At 42.4% G+C, this 15,429-nt stretch overlaps 1 long non-coding RNA gene across 1 annotated transcript in view; it reads right to left on the minus strand.

Annotated features, from left to right (window-relative positions):
* LOC308593173 overlaps nucleotides 1–13,974 on the minus strand; it is a 143,830-nt gene extending 129,856 nt beyond the window's left edge. Inside the window, exon 1 of the long non-coding RNA XR_014010811.1 lies at nucleotides 13,945–13,974. This is a non-coding gene — a long non-coding RNA (uncharacterized lncRNA). The remainder of the gene's footprint in view (nucleotides 1–13,944) is intronic.
* Between the last annotated feature and the right edge of the window lie 1,455 nt (nucleotides 13,975–15,429).

A 15,429-nucleotide genomic window follows, 5' to 3' on the forward strand; every position in this document is an offset into this window, starting at 1 on the left:
AAATGATCTTGCTCACGAATTACTCCAGACGTTTGGGAGAGGGGCAGCAGATCTGAAGTTGTATTATGTAAACACCTCAAAGCCCAGAAATAATAATATTCTGCTCTTTTAAAAAGGCCATATTCCACACTTCAAATCGTTATGCAAATCAAGGCTATGGGCATAAACCTGAAGATTTTGCTCTTCTTCTGTTAACAACGAGCAACAGAAAGTAGCTGTGTAGAGCTCATGCAAACTTGCAGCCCTTCTGTAATCTTCATAGAACTCTAACCTGATGGTTGCCATTAATTTGATTCTGAATTGATTATAGAATGTATTTTAATTAATTGACACTGCGATTTTATGTACGCTGTGCTATTTTTACCTGTTGTTAGCCGCTCTGAGTCTGGCTTTGGCCAGGGAGGGCGGGATACAAATAAATTTATCATCATCACCATCATCATCATTACTTGGAAGCAAATCTTATAGCATTCAATGGGGCTTACTCTTAAAGAAGGCTGATCGCCAAACAATTGATGCTTTTGAATTACGGTGCTGGAGGAGACTCTTGAGAGTCCCATGGACTGCAAGAAGATCCAACCTATCCATTCTGAAGGAAATCAGCCCTGAGTGCTCACTGGAAGGACAGATCCTGAAGCTAAGGCTCCAAGACTTTGGTCACCTCATGAGAAGAGAAGACTCCCTGGAAAAGACCCTGATGTTGGGAAAGATGGAGGGCACAAGGAGAAGGGGACGACAGAGGACGAGATGGTTGGATAGTGTTCGCGAAGCTACCAACATGAGTTTGACCAAACTGCGGGAAGCAGTAGAAGACAGGGGTGCCTGGCGTGCTCTGGTCCATGGGGTCATGAAGAATCGGACACGACTAAATGACTAAACAACAACTCTTAAGTAAGCATAGTCCAACTGTTTGGTGTATTTTCTTGTACAAGCAGGAACCTAGAAATTGCCTTCGAATTTCACTTCCAGTGACACTATGTTGCAAGGTCCCTTGTAGGTGAGGCTGAAAGCACATCTCGTCTACCATCCTGTTGTCATAACTTCTGCAGAGAGGCAGGTGCTGGTAGCCCAAGGGGGAGTGTGTGGGGCAGTGAATAGGATTGCCATATTTCAAAAAGTGAAAATCCGGACAGAAAAGCTGTTTTTCTTTTTTGAGCTATTTTTAAAGAAAAGCGCCCCAAACGACACTGCTGGCATGGGTTGCCAGGCGTCCAGACATAGTATGGCAACCCTAGCAGTGAATCATCTGGGTTTATGGAATCCAAATTAGATCTAGGTTTGGGCATCTATATATCTCTGAATTGTGCAGCGCAGTGCAGAATAGCTACTCTTTGATTTAAGTCCAAGGAAGTAAAGTAGGGGAAATGCTGAGAACAGGACAATCTTCCTCGTCCCGTGATCAAAATTAATGGACTTCACTTCAGTGGTGAGTGGGCAGCCTTTTTTCTTCAGCTCACTGGACTGATGGTAAATAATGATGTAACAGAAACTTGCAGGGTGCCTACAGCTCGCTTTTACATCTTCTGCCCTTGTCAGCTGAACCGTTCATCCTTTCTCCACGCTCGGGATTAGATGTGATTTCCCCCATCCTGGCTCCTTGCAATTAACAAAGAAATGCTGCAACCAAGTTTGACAGACTCTGTTCCCGGCCTGCCGAAAAAGGTCCACGCTTTTCTGTTATCCCATTTTATGTCTTTATCCCTCGCTCCTTGGCTTTGACACCTTGCCACCTGAAGGCTTCGCCTACATTAATTATCCATGAAGTGTCTTTCCATCTGAATAAGCAGATTATCCGACTCGTGATTTAATGATGGACTTGTCTGCTGAGCTCTGAGTTTTGGGGGAGGAGGGGAAATGGAGAGAGGCAAAAGAGCTAAAACGTGGATCCAGCACATTTTGTCAGAAGCCAGTCCACACTGCAGGGGTGGGGGATTTCCAGACCCCTCTCTCTTACCCTTGAGACTCTTCCAGGGCGTATCCCCTACCCAGTCCATACCACGACTGGCCTTTCTTCCTTCAAATCTTGAGTGGTTTTGACTGGCTAAAGTGTGTCCTTGTACTCTGATAATGCATCTGCCCCGCCTAGATGGAGGATAACAAGGGGTGTGTGAGAGAGTGCATAGTAACTAGCCTACTGTACAAAGATAGAATTTGCATTGCTCCACCCACTTTTTCCTCTGGCCCTGCCCACCACTGCCATGTGACCCTTACCCAGAAAAGAATGCAGCCCTTAGGATGGAAGAGGTTTCCCACATATTGAAAAAAAATGGAACTGAGGTTTGATGGCGTTATGTACTGAATTGACTAGGATCCAAAATGCAGCAGTCTGATTGGTCCTAGAACAATAGGATCCAAAATGCAGCAGTCTGATTGGTCCTAGAACAATGCAGCAGTCTGATTGGTCCTCAGGAGCCACCCAATCCAGCTCCAGGTGGAAGTGAATCTGCAACCTGATTGGCCCACTGGAGAATCCCGGAATTAGCCAATCACATGCGGCCCATTATGTAAATAATGTATATAAAGCAGATATTTTGGGGAAACTTTCATTCCTCACTACTATGAGCTGAATAAAGAGCATGAAATCCACACTTGACTCCGAGTATATTTCAGATACATATTTTCGTGTGTGTTTTTCATGCTTTCTGATGGAATACCGTATTGGCCCAAATAGAAGACGCACTCGCAAATAAGCCACACCTTTAAAATTCAAGGGGGGGGGGAGAGAAAAGAAAAGACAATACCCGAATATAAGTCGCTCCCTTAAAATTGGGTTGCAGAGTGAAAATTGCTGCAGTTGGTAGAATTGTAACTCTGAGCCAATTTAAGCCTTTGATCTTGCAAGCCCGCAAAAGTTACCGTACAATCGCTAAAATCACAAATCGCTATTCAGTTGCTAAAGTTCCTTTTTTTAAAAAAATAATATTTATTAGTTTTCCAACAACACAACACTACAAAACACCAAAAAAGAAAAAACATACAATACAATACAAAAAAGAAACAAACAAAACAAAACAAAACAAAAACCATTTAAAACACAATCCAATTTCAACATCTTATCTTTCTTTCCCTTATTTCCTCAACCTCCTCACACCTCCCTTTTTGTATTCCACTTCTGTTAATTGTTTAAGCAATTCCTTTCCATCTTCCTCTGTTTTCTATCCTATAATTGTCTTAACACATTCTAACCATATTTTTCCCTTTAAAACTCTGTTAATCTATTTATACTTAATTCCTTATAACATTTCTACTAAAGCCATATAACTTCATTCCAACATTTTTCTAACATTCATTAATTTTACAGTATTTCTGTAAATAGTCTTTAAACTTTTTCCAGTCTTCTTCCACCGACTCTTCCCCCTGGTCTTGGATTCTGCCAGTCATTTCCGCCAATTCCATGTAGTCCATCAACTTCATCTGCCATTCTTCCCTGGTGGGTAAATCTTGTGTCTTCCAATATTTCACGATGAGTATTCTTGCTGCTGTTGTTGCATACATAAAAAAAGTTCTATCCTTCTTTAACACCAATTGGCCGACCATGCCCAGGAGAAAGGCCTCTGGTTTCTTAAGGAATGTATATTTAAATACCTTTTTCATTTCATTATATATCATCTCCCAGAATGTCTTAATCCTTGGGCACGTCCACCAAAGGTGAAAGAATGTTGCTAAAGTTCCAAAGGCATTCACACACCCCAAATGGCAAATGTAGAAGAAAAATCCTATGGGTACTAGAGAGGACCCACATGTGGGTTAAACACCTGTTCGTGGCACTGTAAATGCAAATAAAAAATCAATACTACACTATAAAATACGGGGAAAGTGATGAATGACATTGGAATTAATTGCACAACAGTCTCAAGCTCGCAAATCGGCAATAAATCATTATTTTGTTTCATTTTACTGTATGTCTGTTCCAGCAGCAATATCATAAAAGGCCATTTTTTTAAGGTCATGAATTTAAGCCGCACTTTAAGTTTTCACGGTCAGAATTTGGGGAGGAGGGAATATGGTACTTCTGCCTTTTCACTTATCTTGTGTGTATGAATGGACCATCAAACACAACCAATGATTTGGATCCTGACTTCCCTTCCATGGATGGAACAGGGTCCGCAAGCACAGAATGGGGCATTCTCTCCTCCCTGCCAAAGACACCCCAATTATGGACCTCAGGCTTGGGGGCTCCTTGGACATAGTGTGGTAGAGGGCTGTATCTGGAAAAGGAAGTGGGCAGAAATGGCTCTTATTACATGAATGGAGGAGCATCTTAGAATCCAGTCTTCTTGGTTGGATCCACATTACATTAGTTGTACTTAGATCCCATTGAAATCCATGGGGGAAGTTATGGTGCTCCCAGAGGGGGCTTAATGCTGTAAATGGGTCGTTCTGATATCATTAACTGGTTCAGAGTAAATCTGGAAAAAATGGTGCTGAGGAACACATCCTGGCAATTCTAAAAATGTGTGTGCAAGAGGGTCACTGACCCCACAATAAACACCTGCCTATAAGCAGGCTTACTCTTGACTCAGGAACTTAGTCTACTCTAGATCAAACTCGATGCTTTTCCGCAACTGAATTTATGAGCCGACTCCTCTGTGTTTGAAATGACGCAATAGCAAAGTTGTTGGTTTCTATTTATGATCACCCATTAACTTGTGAAAGTAATCACTCTTCTTTTATTCTTTTTCATGTTTTTTTTTTAATTAGGAAAAAAAACATAGCTTGCATCAATTCAAACCTTACATTGATCATACGCACACACATATGTTAGACAGATGTTAGATAATAAAGATAAAGAAAAAAGGAACAGAAAAAATAATAAAGAATCTGCTGCTGCTTCTTTGGCGATCACTCATAGCCAAGTAAGATTGTCTTCCATAAACATGGTTTTAACAATGACTCTGGAGGTCAATTCTGGATCCACACATCCTTCCACAGTGGGGACATTGGTTTCCGGGCGGGAGTTGATCACGGTGTGGATTTGCCAAGCGTGCCTTCCTCTTAGCACATTTCGCCCTTGCGTCCTGAGTTTGAGTGTCTTCAAAGCCCATGACACCTTTGGTAAAGGCTGTTCTCCAATTGGAGCCCTCACAGGCCAATGTTTCCCAGTTGTCAGTGTTTATACTACATTTTTTTAGATTTGCTTTGAGACAGTCTTTAAACCTCTTTTGTTGACCACCAACATTACGCTTTCCATTTTTAAATTCGGAATAGACTAGTTGCTTTGGAATATGAAAATCAGGCATCCGCACAACATGACCAGTCCAACAAAGTTGATGTTGAAGAATCTACCACACTGGTGATCTTTGCTTCTTCCATTACGCTGATATTAGTTCACCTGTCATCCTTAGTGATGTGTAAAAATTTTCCGAGAGAACAGTGATTATGCTTAGAATACACCCTTGACAGTGATGTATTTTCCCATTATACAGCCAAGTTTAAATAACCACAAAAAGTGTATTTGGATTAACCTTCTACTGAAATTTTGTATTCCAATGATTTGTAATCAAACCCCACTTTGTAATAACTTTATTAGGATCTTGTCCTTCAGTAATCAGTTTAGTTTCCAACATCCTGCATTCTATCACTTCCAAATGCTAGTGATTTCATTATCCCTGTTTGGTGAAAAATCCAGCAACATCTGGGGGGCACTATAATGGATACCCCTGTCTTATGGAATGGATTCTCCCAGTGGCACCATATTTTGAGAACACATCCTTGTTGGATTTCCCATCAAGGTGAGATAAGTAGGGACAAGAAGTGAGGCTCTTGCTTGGTACAGTGTGCTTTATGGAATACCATGCCCAGGTAAAACTACCAGGACACATATTTGATGAAAAGCAGTCTCTTTCTACATAAATTCTGGATAATGGACTGGTCGGCTTCTTTCTTTTTCAGAGCTTCTTTTATACCTTGTTATTTTTCACGGTCGGTATTTAATCCTATTTCTGTTTCTGTTCAATTTATAGTTTGATAAGTTGCTTCGAGTATAGTTTTCTACGTAGAGGAGAATAATAAGCTTAAATCATACAGAATAATCTTTCCGTGTTTCACATCTCCCTCCACCCACAGAGAGCAGACAGGAAGCCCTCTGGGCTGTGCTCTCATTGATTCTGTATTCTCCACCAACCTTTTTAACCTGCTAAATGATGGACAGCCATTCATGGCACTGATGCAGCAAAATGAGGAGGATATCAATGTGCCTATTGCCACCACGGTACAACCATGGATCCACATCTTTTCATTGGAAATCTGGGTTTGTAATCACATCCCCGCGAGTAAGGCTGGACTACTAGCAAGGACCACACACTCAAGACTGTAGAAACAAATGAAAGTTTATTGAGCTGTAACAACAACAACAACAACAACAACAACAACAACAACAACAATTTATTATGTATACCCCGCCCATCCAGCTGGGTTTCCCCAGCCACTCTGGGCGGCTCCCAACAGATTAAAAACAGAATAAAACATCAAACATTAAAAGCTTCCCTAAACAGGGCTGCCTTCAGATGTCTTCTAAATGTCAGATAGTTGTTTATTTCCTTAACATTTGATGGGAGCGTGTTCCACAGGGAGGGCGCCACTACCGAGAAGGCCCTCTGCCTGGTTCCCTGTAGCCTCACTTCTCGCAGTGAGGGAACCACCAGAAGGCCCTCAGAGCTGGACCTCAGTGTCCAGGCTGAACAATGGGGGTGGAGACGCTCCTTCAGGTATACTGGGCCAAGGCCATTTAGGGCTTTAAAGGTCAGCACCAACACTTTGAATTGTGCTCAGAAACATACTGGGAGCCAATCAAGGTCTTTCAGGACTGGTGTTATATGGTCTCGTGACTGCTCCCAGTCACCAGTCTAGCTGCCGCATTCTGGATTAGTTGTAGTTTCTGAGTCACCTTCAAAAGGTAGCTCCACATACAGCACATTGCAGTAGTCCAAGTGGGAGATAACTAGAGCATACACCACTCTGGTGAGACAGTCTGCGGGCAGATAGGGTCTTAGCCTGCGTACCAGATGGAGCTGGTAGACAGCTGCCCTGGACACAGTATTGACCTGCACCTCCATGGACAGTTGTGAGTCCAAGATGACTCCCAGGCTGCGCACCTGATCCTTCAGGGGCACAGCTACCCCATTCAGGACCAGGGAGTCCGCCATACCTCCCTGTCAGGCCCTGCCCTAAGCCAGATATTCCATATTCCATATTCTGTACTTCACAAAACACATAAAGTATGAAATTCACTGCTACAAGATGTAGTGATGGCCATCAATGTGGATAGCTTTAAAAGAGAATTGGACAAATTTATGGTGGAAATGCTAGCTTAGTGGGAAGGGGGAGGGGAGGAGATGAGGAGAACATTTTGTCACGCAAGCAGAAATCCTTGTACTGATGGGACATTCTTGGAGCAGTGCGCTGGACACTACCCAATGTTGGCAACATGCTGCCTGTCAAAACAAGTACAGAGCTGGAAGTGAAATGATGCTCTTCTTTGCTGCTCTGGCTCCGCTTCTGAAGCTCAGCCATCAGACTTTGGTGAGTCAGATTCCTTAGCAAAGAACCTATGGAGGAAACAAGCCTTCAGCATAGCTCCAGGCAGTGGGAAATTGTAGCACTGAGTGATGAAGTCTCCAATAGTATCAGGGCATCAACGTTAGAGGCCATAACAGACAGGCATGCTTGCGGGTTTGAGAACACTGTGTTTGAGCAAATGGTCCAAGCAAAGGACAATCCCAAATGATTGACAGTAAAAGGGCAGGAAGTTTGGCCTCAGGGCTGTAGCTGCCAGGGGTCCGTGGGGGCCTTCCCTCCTCCCAGGAATATTCCAGCCCCTTTCCAATCTCTGAAATTTTAGCTTTAAGAAAAAGTAACACTGCCATCTTACCAATCACTGCTGAATTCAAGTCCTCAGAGTTGTTAGCAGACCCCTATTCCCTGCTTGGAGCCATGATCCATGGAGTGGTTTAAGAGTCAATGCCTCTTTCTGGATAGCTAAGTTGGTTAGAGTGTGGTGCTGATAAGGCTAAGGTCGCAGGTTCAATCCCCGTATGGGAACATGTAGCACCCTGCTTGTGGTTAACGCTTAGCTGGAATGAAATATTCAATGCAGCAATAGAGAAATTAAAATATTAATTTATTTGTCAGACAAATAAATGAGAGACACAGTGGTATATGGTTACCAAAGCTCTGCCCACTCCAGCCCTGATGGCCAGCACTTATATTTCCTCAGCCCAGCCCCCTTGCTCCTCCTTTTGCTGCCTCTGTCCAATCAGCCTGGTTGAAATTCCTATTGGCTGTTTGCTAGAACCAATCATAAAAGATACACCCATAAAAGATATACCTTTTATGGGAGACAAAGAGCTATATTTCCTTCTATCCATAAATGGCAGACAAGTAGCCATATATTTTACATTTGCCTCGACAAGGCACCTTAATTACCAGATCACCTTTTGCCCTAGACAAGGCACCTTAATTAACATTTCACCTTTTGCCCTATTGCCCCTTCACTCCAAAACAGATGGCTCATGGTAACAGAGATCTTGGGTTCACATTCTCACACACCATCAATGAAATAAGAATCTAACATAAGAATCTAACATTTCTTACTTTCTAAATCCTTTGCATAATTACATTTAGCCAATAAATTTCATACATTAACATATATAGCTTTTTAGAAGAAAAGGAACTTAGTAAAAACAGCTTCAAAACAGCTTCAAACCTCTTCAATTTACAACTCTCTTTCCCAGCCAGCTGCTGTTCCTATTAGCTCTTGCCCTTTAACCTTAGGAAGATGTGGCTCGAGTCTGATGGGAGGCACCTAGTATTATTTTCTGTTAAACAATAAATTTTACTATTTACCAACTCTTAATTGTGTTTTTGCAGCTTGATTGTATTCTGCAATATGTATGGTCAGTATGACCTTTTGCTCCCAGCCTGTAATTTCCTTTTACAACTTTGAGAAACGTGTCTCCTGCTACTGCTATAAATCGGGGGGGGGGGCTCTGAGCAGGAAGACAAACAACTGCCAAAGCACCCAGCCAGCTGCTTTATGCCTGGCATGAAACACACAAGCATCTGCAAATATATATTTTAAGCTCATTTTAAAATACAAGCCTTGATCAGATGTCTCAAACATATTTCTGCATTGCAAGAATACTAGATGATCCTCAGGGTCCCTTCCAACTCTATGATTCCCAGGGAAGTCTAAGAATTTTAGCTCTGTGAGGAGGAGAGTGGTCTCCTAACAATTCTCAGCAGCATTAACAAACTACACTTCCCAGGATTCTTTGGGGGAAGCCACAATGGTTTAAAGCAGTATCGTAGTGCTTTAAACGCATGGTATTAATGTGGCTTAGGACTTCCTTCTGAGTATGCATGGTGCTGGTAGCCTTCATCCCTTTTCCTTGCGAAGGCTTATAATGGAAGGCTCTTGGTATTCTACCCAGTTGCACACTATGAAATAGTAAATTTGTGTCCTGGTTGCGGTCTTCCCATAGGCATCTGGCTGACAGCTGCAGGGAATGGACTGCGTAAGATCTGGCTGTTCTTAAGAAAGGAAAATGGAGGGAAGAGGGAGGGGAGTAAAAAAAAGAAGACAGGGACATAAGAAGCTAAAGGTGAGAAAAGAAAATGGTGTGGTTATGTCCATACCTTACCTACTGTTTCTCCCTCCAGGAGCAAAACTTTATTCTCACATTGTTTGTTTGTTTGTTTGCTTGCTTGCTTGCTTGCTTGCTTGCTTCATTGATCAATTGGATTTATTTCCAGCTTTTGCTCTCCAAGGAGCCCAGGGCAGCAAACAAATATTCAATTTAAAAACAAAAGCATAGCAAAAAACAAACAAACATTATAAAACCAATCAAAGCACTCTAAAAACAATTACAGTTCAAGGCATTCCTAAAGCCATTGCAGTTGAAAACACACTTCCCATCCAACGATCTTGAGGTTGCTGGGAAGAAAAATGTTCTTCAGCCACCAAATGCCTGGGTAACAGAAAGGTACTCAAGTTCTGCCTGAAAGCTAATAATGATGGAGACAGGCACACCTCACAAGAGAGGGCACTCCACAACTGGGGAACCACCACTGAAAAGGCTCTGTCATGGGTTGGCGCAAACTGGGCAACCACCAACAAGGCCTTACCTGTGAATCACAGGGTTCAGGATTGTTGATATGGGGAAAGTACTCTCAGGACTGGTGCCACATGGCCACATTGGGCTGACCCAATTGCTACAGGTGAAGTTACAAGGAACCAGGCATAGGGCCTTCTCAGTACAGTGCTACCTCGGGTTACATACTCTTCAGGTTACAGACGCTTCAGGTTACAGACTCCACTAACCCAGAAATAGTACCTCGGGTTAAGAACTTTGCTTCAGGATAAGAACAGAAATCGTGCTCTGGCGGTGTGGCGGCAGCAGAAGGCCCCATTAGCTAAAGTGGTGCTTCAGGTTAAGAACAGTTTCAGGATAAGAACAGACCTCCGGAACGAATTAAGTACTTAACCTGAGGTACCACTGTAGTGGCACCCACCCTGTGGAACACCCTCCCATCAGATGTCAAGGAGATGAGTAACTATATAACCTTTAGAAGACATCTGAAGGCAGCCCTGTAGATGGAAGCTTTTTTAATGTCTAATGTTTTATTGTGTGTGTGTGTGTGTGTGTGTGTGTATCAGAAGCCACCGAGAGTGGCTGAGGCAACCCAATCAGATGTGTGGGGTACTATAATATTATTATTATTATTATTATTATTATTATTATTATTATTATTATTATTACTACTACTACTACTACCAAGCTAACAAACACATTTTGCACTTACCGAAGTCTCTGCATTGTCTTTAATAGTAGAGCAGCGTGGAGTGAATTATAGAAGTCTACATATCAGCTCCAGTTTCGCTTAAAAACACAGAAATGAAAGTGAGAAAAATTGCCAACTGGACGTCCTATAACAGGAATCTGACTGAAGGACAGTGGAATCCAAGGACATGGTTTTTAGATGAATGTATTTAATAAAAGAGGTTCTGTTTTATCGTTCAGTGGACTAACCAAACAGGCTGGTACTTAATATAGTAGATGACTTGCCAGCAGTTTCCATCTGGCCAACATGATACCGTCTGTCTTACATGGAAATGGATCCCATCTGAATATCTATATATATGAGGTTTATGAGGTTTAATCATTTATGAGGTTCAAACATTAAAGAGTGCTTTTTGACTTGCATGGCAAATTCCAACATTGTGACGTTCATATTTGCTCAGTCTTTTTGCAGGGCCTGCTATCCAACCCATGGAAATAATTTGCTCAACTGCCTTGCTTCACGCTGTGTTTCTAAATAAAAAAATTCCTTCCTGTAGCACCTTAAAGACCAACTAAGTTAGTTCTTGGTATAAGCTTTCGTGTGCATGCACACTTCTTCAGATACACTGAAACAGAAGTTGCCAGATCCTTCTATATAGTGAGAAGGTGGGGCGGGGTATTACTCAGAAGGGTGGTGGGAATTGGAGATTGGCAGATAGCTGAGATGAGCCTGTTGACGATTCTTAACGACTGTAATAGGTCTTGCAGGAAAAGGCAAGGGGTGAGAAGGTGAGAAATGGCTTAGTCATGTATAATGAGATAAGAATCCAATGTCTCTGTTCAGACCAGGTCTATCCATTGTTTTAAGTTTGGTAATGAGTTGTAATTCAGCAGCTTCTCTTTCCAGTCTATTTCTGAAATTCCTTTGTAGTAAAACAGCTACTTTGAGATCTTGTATAGAATGTCCTGAGAGATTGAAGTGTTCTCCTACTGGTTTCTCTGTTTTGTGATTCTTGATGTCAGATTTATGTCCGTTTATTCTTTGGCGTAAGGTTTGGCCTGTTTGTCCAATATAGAGAGCTGAAGGACACTGTTGGCATTTGATGACTGACAAACATATCTACATGCCTCTAGCTACCATCCCAAACATACCAAACAGTCCATTGTATATAGCCAGGCACTACGTTACAGCCGCATCTGTTCCAATTCTACAGACAGAGACTCTCACCTAAGGGATCTACAGCAAACCTTTTCAGAACTAAAATACCCAGCAGATGAAGTTAGACAACAGATCAACAGAGCCAGACTGATACCCAGAGAGAACTTGCTGCAAGACAGACCCAAAAAAGAAAATAACAGAACACCACTAGTCATCACATACAGCTCCCAAGTTAAAACAGTTCAACGCATCATCAGAGATCTACAACCTCTCCTGGACAATGACAGTTCTCTTTCTCAAGCTCTGGGAGGAAGACCTTTCATTGCCTACAGACAGCCACCCAATCTTAAACAACTCCTAACCCACAATAATACTACAACCAGACTTAACACGGACACTGGCACCAGAGCCTGCAATAAACCCAGATGCCAACTTTGCTGCCACATACACCCGGACAACACCATTACTGGCCCCAACAACATCACACATACCATCTCGGGACTATTTAATTGCTCATCGTCTAACATTGTGTATGCCATCAAATGCCAACAGTGTCCTTCAGCTCTCTATATTGGACAAACAGGCCAAACCTTACGCCAAAGAATAAACGGACATAAATCTGACATCAAGAATCACAAAACAGAGAAACCAGTAGGAAAACACTTCAATCTCCCAGGACATTCTATACAAGATCTCAAAGTAGCTGTTTTACTACAAAGGAATTTCAGAAATAGACTGGAAAGAGAAGCTGCTGAATTACAACTCATTACCAAACTTAAAACAATGGATAGACCTGGTCTGAACAGAGACATTGGATTCTTATCTCATTATACATGACTAAGCCATTTCTCACCTTCTCACCCCTTGCCTTTTCCTGCAAGACCTATTACAGTCGTTAAGAATCGTCAACAGGCTCATCTCAGCTATCTGCCAATCTCCAATTCCCACCACCCTTCTGAGTAATACCCCGCCCCACCTTCTCACTATATAGAAGGATCTGGCAACTTCTGTTTCAGTGTATCTGAAGAAGTGTGCATGCACACGAAAGCTTATACCAAGAACTAACTTAGTTGGTCTTTAAGGTGCTACAGGAAGGAATTTTTTTATTTTGACTATGGCAGACCAACACGGCTACCTAGCTGTGTTTCTAGTTTCACTTTAAATTAAATAGCTCTTTCCTTTCTCAGCCTATCCCGACACATTCTAGAAGGATAGCCATGTTGTCCTGTTGTAAGTGAAAAACAAAATCCGGCAGCACTAAGACACATTTTCTGAGCATCAGGAGGTTGATGTCTGCTTCCATTGCCTTTCAGAGATGCAAGATCTAGTAGAAGCTGCTGCTGCTGCTATAATAATAATAATTTATTATTTATACCCCGCCCATCTGGCTGGGTTTCCCCAGCCATTGTGGGTGGCTTCCAACTGAATATTAAAAACAATACAGCGTCAGACATTAAAAACATCCCTAAACAGGGCCACCTTCAGTTGTCTTTTAAAACTAAAATAGTTGTTCATTGCCTTGACAGCATTCCACAGGGCAGGCACCACCACTTAGAAGGCCCTCTGCCTGGTTCCCTGTAACCTCACTTCTCGCAGTGAGGGAACCACCAGAAGGCCCTCAGTGCTGTACCTCAGTGTCAGGGCTGGATGGTGGGGGTGGAGACGCTCCTTCAGGTATACAGGACCGAGGCCATTTAGGGCTTTAAGGTCAGCACCAACACTTGCTGCTGCTGCTGCTGCTGCTGTTGATGATGATGATGATATACTGCCCTTCATCAAAAGATCTCAGGGCGATTAACAAGATAAAAACACAAGATAAAAGCACATATAAATAGTTAAAACAGAAACAACATAACAATAACTCCCCCTCCCACAAAGACATTTAAAAGGCTGTAGAATATTAATCAGCCCAAAGCCTGGTTGGAAAAGAACGTTTTTTGCCTGGCACCTAAAGATATATAAGGATATATATATCTGGCACCTAAAGATATATAAGGATGAAACTTCCCTGGGGAGAGCATTCCACAAATGGGGAGCTACTGCAGAAAATGTTTGTTCTTGTGTCACCACCCTTCGGACCTCATGAGGTACACACACGATGAAGGGCCTCGGACAAAGAACACAGAGTCCAGGTCAGTTTATATGGGGAGAGGCAGTCCTTGAGGTATTGCAGTCCTGAGTTACAACAGGTGATCATGGCTACTCTTCTGAAATGTAGCCCTGAAGAAGGCACTAGCATTAACCAGATGAACTGAAAAGCCATAGATCTCATGAAGGACCTCAATGCATATTAATACTGTTAGACTTTAATGGCTACAGTGTTTCATTCAAGTTGGCATCCCTGCCTCCAACTGTGGAGGCAGAACATAGTCATCATGGCTAGTAGCCACTGATAGCCCTTTCTTCCATGAATTTGTCTCATCCTCTTTTAAAACCATCCAGATTTGTAGTCATCCCTGCCTCCTGTGGGATTGAGTTCTGAAGTTTAACCGGGCACTGCACAAAGCACTTTCTTTTCTCTATCCTGTGTCTTCCAGCGTTCAGTTTCTTTGGTTGTCCAGAGGTTCTAGGGCAATGACAGAGGAAGAAAAACCTTTCTCTGTCTACTTACTCCATGCCTTGTGTAAATCAATAAACTTCAGTCATGTTGCCGCTTACCTTTTCTATGAACTACCGTATTTTCTGCTCCATAAGACGCACCAGACCATAAGACGCACCTAGTTTTTGGAGGAGGAAAACAAGAAAAAAAATATTCTGAATCTCAGAAGCCAGAACAAGAGGGATCACTGTGCAGCGAAAGCAGCGATCCCTCTTGCTGTTCTGGCTTCTGGGATAGCTGCGCAGCCTGCATTCGCTCCATAAGACGCACACACATTTCCCCTTACTTTTTAGGAGGGAAAAGTGAGTCTTGTAGAGCAAAAAATACTGTAAAACTTTCTCAAAGGTCTGGACAGAGAGGTGTCTCTTCACCTTCTTTCAAAACGTTAATAGTATTAGTATCAGGCACACTTTGGAGGTGCATCCATTGCCTTTCTGGAGATTTTTCTGTCCATCTCTGCCTCCTTCCTGCCTTGCCTGTGGTTCTACCAGAATCTCATATTCACCGTTTTCATTTGGGCTAAATGCATCCATCAATTAATTGGCATGATTTACTAATTTACTTATCTCATGCAGGTTTAAAATGTGGCCTTTTCCATTAGTTTTTAATTGGAGTGATGCCCTGGACGAGGGCTCTCACTGCTGATTGTATTCTTGTAAATAATTTATGTCTCATCTTTTGCTTCGGGCATTGTTCTTTAAAGTGATTTGGTGAACAGCAACAGATTTGTCTTTGCTTCAGAGTCAAAGGAAACATTATCTGCCGTGAAATATCTCCAGATTCCCCCCTCCCCCGCCATACTGTCTCAGCTCTCAAAGGTCCACCAAAGGTCTGGAGGAACACCAATTCCTCACCCCTACTCTGAAAGATCACATTGGGGTGATATTTTG

This window comes from Podarcis bocagei, assembly GCF_964188305.1.
Source record: "Podarcis bocagei genome assembly, chromosome: 8".
Lineage (NCBI taxonomy): Eukaryota > Metazoa > Chordata > Lepidosauria > Squamata > Lacertidae > Podarcis > Podarcis bocagei.